At 40.2% G+C, this 5,859-nt stretch overlaps 1 long non-coding RNA gene across 1 annotated transcript in view; it reads right to left on the bottom strand.

Annotated features, from left to right (window-relative positions):
- Nucleotides 1-2,230, bottom strand: part of LOC103919716 — a 2,462-nt gene extending 232 nt beyond the window's left edge. The window contains exons 1-2 of the long non-coding RNA XR_663758.1: nucleotides 1,967-2,230; nucleotides 888-948 (exon numbers count right to left, since the gene is read on the bottom strand). This is a non-coding gene — a long non-coding RNA (uncharacterized LOC103919716). The remainder of the gene's footprint in view (nucleotides 1-887; nucleotides 949-1,966) is intronic.
- Nucleotides 2,231-5,859: the final 3,629 nt, after the last annotated feature.

Raw genomic sequence — 5,859 nt, 5'->3', positions numbered from 1 at the left:
GGAAAGAGGGAAAAGAGTTTTTTGGGTTTTTTTAATCCCCAAACCCAAGAAACCCTATTGACCAATATCTAAACTCTTATTGCTAAAAAGGCAGTACTGGGAAACTTCTCACAATTTCTAATGAGATTTCTTCCATCTCCCTGCAGAATTTGGAGAGAGACTGATTTTAAGCTACCTTTGGTAAGGTTGCATTTTTAACAGAGTATCTTCCTTAATATCAATAGTCAAGTTCACAAAGAGAGACTGTTTCCATTATGGCTACTGGACTTCCAAATCTTTCCTCTTAGTCAAAATCGCTGCCATTGAGGAGATCAGGTGGACGAAGCACTCCAGCTAAAGCTTTTTTAAAACGCTTTGCAGTGTATCTGGATCACGCTATTTCATACGTTAGTCAGAACATTTCCCTCCGCTCCAAATAAGCATAATCTTAGTAGGAAAATAAACACTAACATTCCCACGTAGGTCTGTGACTACCAGGATGTGCACTGGATTAAGTTGTCAGAGTTTTGAATGTTCCACTCTAAATCTCAGTCAGATACTTTGTTGTATGTGTGTCTTATTTTCCTCACGGTTCATTCACCTATAGTTCTTGTGCATTTAGACTATCACTTGCAGGGTTTTGGAAGCCATCCCTAATAACACATCCGGTATTCTTGAAGATACTTTATCCTGGTACCTTCAATGTTAGCAGCCACCTAGACATCAAAGGTTTGCATTTGGCACAAGCAACTGTGCAACCAAATGAGTTGCTTAGAAATTCACAATAATACCAGGCAACAGCATTAAAACTGCTGTTGGATACAAAGTTTGTGAAAAGTTTAACCCAAAAATTACTCTACAAAAGAGCATTGTCATAACACTTAACTGGGAATGCAAACATACCTTACCTGAAAACTTTGAAAGTAGCTGATGTGGTCCCACATTTACATAGCTGTGGTCTATTAAAAACTTCTCCCAGCAAAAAGCAAAACAAAATTGCTAGCACCATTGTCTCAAAAGAGCATTATTATCATCATCATCATCATCATCATCATCATCATCATCATCATCATCATCATAGTTCAGAATGAATATGAGTCTTAAATCCCCTGGTACAATACAGAGTGATCGCCCTTTCATGACCTTCCCTGGCAATGCCAATTATCCAGGCTTACAAATTTTACAGCATACCCATGGGAAGACCATAAGTTTGGACCTCTGCTGCCCTTGTAAAAATGAATGTTTCCTAGTTTGGAGACTGTATTATATGCTGCACAGAAGAAACATGTGCATCCTGCTGTACATAGAGACCTTCAGGAATGTATAATTCAACCTGCTGTTCTCTTTGAGCTGCATTAAATTTGGACTTAGTTGTGTCTCCTCCAAGGCACTGCACATCTCTCACTCCTCCCTTCTCTGCTACACAATTTCTTTCTGGTTTTCCCACTGCACATTTTAACCCATGTGGCCTTTGGCTGTAGCATTAGAGAACCTTTTAGACTACCCTGAAATTTTATCTCATCAGCCTTTTAGTGAACCGAGAGGAGTCTGGAGCAGTGAGGATGCTCCTTTCTCTCAAGCCTGTTTAGATCAAATAGACAAGCAAATGTGTTTGCTTGCACCTGCCAGTTCAGGTTCTCTGCTTCTATTATTGCTAACTGCACCAGGCACCAGCAGGCAGGAAGCTCTGTCTCGTTTTAGGAAGCTGCCTTATGTTGTCACCACTAGACGAAAGAGACTAAAGTTTTGGAAAAATCCACCTGAGCACCTTTTCTATCTATCTCCTCCTGACCCTGCTCTACAGAATTAGACAAAGCTCTGCAAAAGAAGAAGTAACTCCTTTCAATGACACAGAAAGAATGCTGCTCTTCACTGGCACATGTGTGGGAAAAAGATCCGAATTCTCCAGCCATATTTCTAATGACATGTGCAACTGAGAAGAAAAACTCCCAGTACCGTGATGACAGATACACTCAACTACACATACCTGTAACAAACACAGCATCTCCATAACACTCTACCAAAAGCAACATAACCTTTTCCATTCACCTGCCTCCTCCTGCATGCACAGGAGAGAAGATGGGTTTTGCAGGCTCTCCGGAGGTCTGAAGGCTGGGACACCAGGGAAGGAGTGAGCCCAAGGTCAGTGATGGGGTGCAGAGAGGTGCTTGCCAGCACTCTTCCTGTCTTGACTTGAGCTTGAGTCTTCAGTTGTCCAAACTATGTATGGCTCCCACCCAGCCTACACGCTCCCTGTCCTTTCTGGGCTGCCAGAGGAGCTGGTGCGTGCCAGGGAAGGAGTCAGAGAGCTACTGAGATACGCAGCCAGATCTGTGACTCTGAAGTGATCCAGTGCCTACCAATACAGACATAGGAACACTCATGTAGGCACAGAGTCTTAAATAACCTGGTCCCCAGGTCGCTCAAAGGTTTGTGCGTAAACACTGGCCAGCTGGTGCATTTGCACTTCTCCGTGAGATTCATTGTGTAGTGAGGCGGTGACGTGTTGAGAAACAGCCTCTGTGTCAGGGTGATTTACCCTCTGAAGGGACTCTAAACTCCCAAGAAATCTGTGCTTTAGTAGGGCTATTATGAAAGGGAGATCAAATTTTCAAAATGAAATCAAAGGAAGAAAGACACACAATGCTTTTAGTACTATATAATTCAAAAAAAATCAGAAAAACATAACCAAACGTAAAGGTTCCTAGTCAGATTTGCAAAATCCGTAAAGCAATAGCAGGTGTTTAACCCAGTGCATGGATGACATAGAGCAGGAATATTACAATACATTACGTCTGTGCCATGTGGCTATGTTGATAGTAATGCTTGGGTCTACATTTTTGGCTCCTGAGCTGCTGTTACCACTGCACCTTCTGAACTACATGGCTGTAGATGTTTAAATTTAATGCAGAAGAGGGCTGTCAGAGTCGTGCGATGTTTCTGAGTTTGACAGCCTGCACAATTCACGACAGGATTTTCTTTTTCTGTACAGCAGTTGCTAACAGGAACATAACAACCTCCTACAGTTTTTGTGCATGTTTAGTCTCCGAACAGCAGGAAGACGTTGATGAGTGATGAATAGAAGCTCCTTTTCTATTGCTCTGAAACTCTGTTAGTGTACTTGTACTTTAAATTATGGGAGAGCGTTTTCTCTGGCTGATACCCTGTGGTTAGTGAACCTGCACATGGGATGCAACGTAAATGGGAGAAGCTGGACGGGAGCTAGATATAAGCATTTCCCATGCTATGAGTTCATTAGTGATGTCAAAAGCATGACATCAAATTATTGCAGCTTGACTTTTTCCCCCCACCTAAAACTGTCAGTCACTAAAAAACTTTTTTCACTAAAAAACGTGGGGGGGGGGGGTGCGTGTTTCACCTACCTAGGAAGCAGTGGGCAGTACAGAATCTGTGCAATTTTGGTGCCTAAGCAGGAATCTTGAGGCCAACCACTGCAACCCGGTCCAGGACATATTGGCAAAACAGCTCTTCAGAAAAGACAAAAGATTTCTCATGCTAGGAACAGGGCATCCAGTAACATTCAAAGGATTGTGTACAGTCTCTTCTGGAAAGAAAAAATGCACATACAAAGTTGTACAAGGTAAATCCAGCTAGTTGCAATAGCCTGGTTTTGGATTAAATATCTGGTCATTTGGTTTGGAATTTGGGGTGTGAGGGGTTTTTTTGCTACCCAAACCAACTCAGTTCTGATCTTAAAATTGGACAAATTCATTAAATGCCACATGCTCTGAATTAAGCAAATACAAGGAAAGTAAAATTTTCATTTGCTTTCTTTTTTTCCACTAAAGAGCATAACATAAACTACAGCTGTTTTGTTTTCAACTTTTATAAAATTCTGAGAATAATTTGCCAATAACAATTACATCACCGAAAAATAGCAGTGGCTGAATGTCACCTGTAGGGTCACCTGTAGGAACACTCACAATCTTTTTATTTGTACATCAACCCTCAAAAATTTGCCAAAGTTTTATCAAATAAGATGGCAATATGTTGGGGTTTGGGACCTTTGAACTTCCTTGGTGACTGTAATGAGTGCTGATAGCAGATTAATACCTCTGAAGGCTGCTCTGAAGTTCCTTAAATTCCCTAGGAATACAGTGTCTACATTATAGGCCTTGGCAGTGGTGTTAGCTGCTCACAGTGATGCAGGACAAGGATGCAGGAGGAGGAGCTGGGCTGGGGGAGACCCTCACACAAAACCTCTCGTCTGTAGGGCTGAGGGTAAGAGGATTTGTTTCCATGTTTAGGCCAAATGTGGTAATGTCTTGTGCCGGGGGTATTTTTCAGCTTCCACTACAAGAAAATAGGACCAAAAGATTTTGTTTTACTAGTGAGGCTTTAATGATTTCCAGCAGTTGGGTAAAAAAAGAAAGGAAAATGATGCAAATGGAGGCTCATCTGCTTTGTGCTCCAGTGGTGGCTGGAAATTTGGGTTTTAAGCATTGCAACCTAAAGGGAGATCATCAAAAGTGCCCATTCTGGAAAAGAAAGATAAATCAAATCTCTGTGTCTAATCATTTTTCCTCATCAGTCTTGTCTGTGACTGAGGTGACATTTTGAGTATGACATAAATACATTCTGCTCTTGTTATAAGACTCTATGCTATAATAGACTTGAAATAAATCTGTGCTATCATGCTTCCCTGTGCCACTAAAATTCATGACACCCTTGTTGCAACAACATTGTTTACAATATTCCAAAGTAAACTGCAGATATTGCTGTAAAGAGATGTTTACTATTATTTTCATGTTTTCCCAGATTGCAGACATAATGTGACTCTGGTCTCTAGATATTTAACTAAAAAAAAGCAGTTTTTTTCCATTTTATTTTAAATGATTGATGCCTTGGTTTCAGCTGGGATAGAGTTAATTTTTTTTCCTAGTAGCTGGTATCGTGCTGTGTGTTGGATTTAGTATGAGAATAATGTTGATAACACAGCGATGTTTTAGTTGTCGCTAGGTAGTGCTTACACTAGTCGAGGACTTTTCAGCTTCCCATGCTCTACCGACTGAGAAGGCTGGAGGTGCACAAGAAGCTGGGAGGGGGCACAGCCAGGACAGCTGACCCAAACTGGCCAAAGGGACATTCCATACCATGTGACGTCATATTATTATTATTATTATTATTATTATTATTATTATTATTATTATTATTATTATTATTATTATTATTATTATTATTATTATTATTATTATTATTATTATTATTATTATTATTATTATTATCATCATCATTATTATTATTATTATTATTATTATTATTATTATACTTTCCTTTTCTGTTCTATTAAACTGTCTTTATCTCAAGTCAAAAATCTCACTTTTTTTTCCCCCTGATTCTCTCCCCCATCCCACTGTAGCAGGGCAGAGAGCGAGCAAATGGCTGTGTGGTGTTTAGGTGCCTGCTGGGTTAAACCACAACAATTGAACATTACTTAATTTTTCAAGTCAGATTCTTTCACACAATTCCAAAAGCCTAAAATATGATATATAAAACTGTTGAGAGTGAATGGCAGGAGCATACTTATCCACGTCAAAATTTATAAAGCTCAGTCATTTAGATCTGAATTGTGCCACCTTTACCTGTGTCCCCACGTGTAAGTAATCTAATCTGCAGCACAGCCTCCACTCCCAGAATCATGAAGAAGTGTCAGGGCTCCGCCTCCATTCCCTTTACATTCCATTTTGAAAATCAAGCTCTTGGCAGTATCTCCCACCTACATGCTACTCATTCAGCTACAAATCCTAAAGTCTTATCAGCCCTCTTTTATACCCTCTTTTGTACTTAGATCGAATAAGATCAAGATGCAAATAAGAAACCTGAATAAGATCCAGGAGAAAGAAGAGACAATGAATACAT

This window comes from Pygoscelis adeliae, unplaced genomic scaffold, assembly GCF_000699105.1.
Source record: "Pygoscelis adeliae isolate BGI_AS28 unplaced genomic scaffold, ASM69910v1 Scaffold26, whole genome shotgun sequence".
Classification (NCBI taxonomy): Eukaryota; Metazoa; Chordata; class Aves; order Sphenisciformes; family Spheniscidae; genus Pygoscelis; species Pygoscelis adeliae.
The sequence above is the reverse complement of the archived record's forward strand: the minus strand, read 5'-3'. Positions and strand labels throughout refer to the sequence as shown.